Source organism: Pygoscelis adeliae, unplaced genomic scaffold (genome assembly GCF_000699105.1).
Source record: "Pygoscelis adeliae isolate BGI_AS28 unplaced genomic scaffold, ASM69910v1 Scaffold131, whole genome shotgun sequence".
Taxonomy (NCBI): Eukaryota; Metazoa; Chordata; class Aves; order Sphenisciformes; family Spheniscidae; genus Pygoscelis; species Pygoscelis adeliae.
This window is the reverse complement of record NW_008824058.1, coordinates 915,782-917,160: the sequence shown is the minus strand read 5'-3', so window position 1 is coordinate 917,160 and position 1,379 is coordinate 915,782.

Sequence of the window (1,379 nt, the reverse complement as noted above, 5' to 3'; positions counted from 1 at the left end):
AGGGAAATGCTTCAGTTTAACTACTGGAACTAATTTATACATTCACTACATTGTAATAAGTCAATTTAAGTTTCTGGAAATAAAACTGGATATCCTGGGTATAGATTTGAACTATAAATTTCTGCAAGAAAGGAGTCTGTGTGTTCATTATACATTGTAAAATTACCATATGGACCTGTCAACACTTCTTAGCACAGCTTTGTAATAATGTCATTTAGTTTAACATTGTAATGTGCCAACCGAATTAATGCATATGACACAATGAATGCCTCCCAACCGCTGGTTCTGGGGAGCTTTGCAACTTTTAAAAGATGTTTCTTAGGCAAAAGAGTTTTGCCTGTATTTGCACAGCTAATATCTGGCCTTTGATTGGGTATTATCAGCATTAATGAGTGTCAAAGAATTGTTCAACTCCCAGCAACTACTTCTGAACTTTCCGGAATGGGGATCAGCGTGTTGCAAACACAACAAATCCTAATGACCGTTAGTGGGACACGGCGCCGGTGCCCCTCTTGCCAAGCTGCATCTGAAATCACGTATTTTTCCTCTTGCTGTCACTGCCAAATTTCTCCTCCCTTCCGCTGTTATTTATGGCTCCGCAGCCGCGATGCTGCTCCGCTGTTGGCCACACTGGCCATGTGAAAGACGCCTGTTGTTCTGAATTATTTTACGCTTGCTACACTTCTCATTCCCCACTTTCTGTAACTTGCTCATAATACCCTTTTCATTCACCCAGTCAAAAAATAAAAGTCCTCAGCAGTAAATGGAGTCAGAGACAACGGCAGCGCGCTCCCACTCCCTCCTCCTGATGAGTTACATCGGGCACTAGTGCTGCTGCCTGCGGGGCAGGGTGCAGAAACACACTCCAAACCAGACCCGGGACTTGTTGGCCAGGCCTGTGTCCAGCTCACAGCCCACCCGGAGGGGAGCTCCGGCAGAACCGGCCCAAGGTCAGCCCCGTTCGGAGTGGTGCAGCCACCCACCCCGAAGCCGTACCTGCAGGGTCGGGTGCCCGCTGGCGTTTGGGGGGGAGGCAGCGCAGCCCGTGGGGCTGCAGCCCCCTGTGGTGCTCCTGCTCCTTGCCCGAGCTGGTGGGTGCCCGCTTGCCCACGCGTGCTCCCCATCCAGGCAGCGAGGGACAGTGTAGGACAGTGAGGGGCAGCGAGGGGCAGCGAGGGGCAGCGAGGGGCAGGGAGGGCGCCTGAGCCATGTCCCCGCAGCAGGGCAGCCGGGTTAGCCCCCTTCCTGTCTCCCCCCTTGCCAGCTATCCCTTGTTCCCAGTGAGAGCCCCACGGCTCAGCCCGGCGGGGCAAGGGATGAGCTCGGCTCTGCAGGGGGCAAGGGGCCGTCCTAGCCCCCGGCTGCGCAGCTCACTCGCA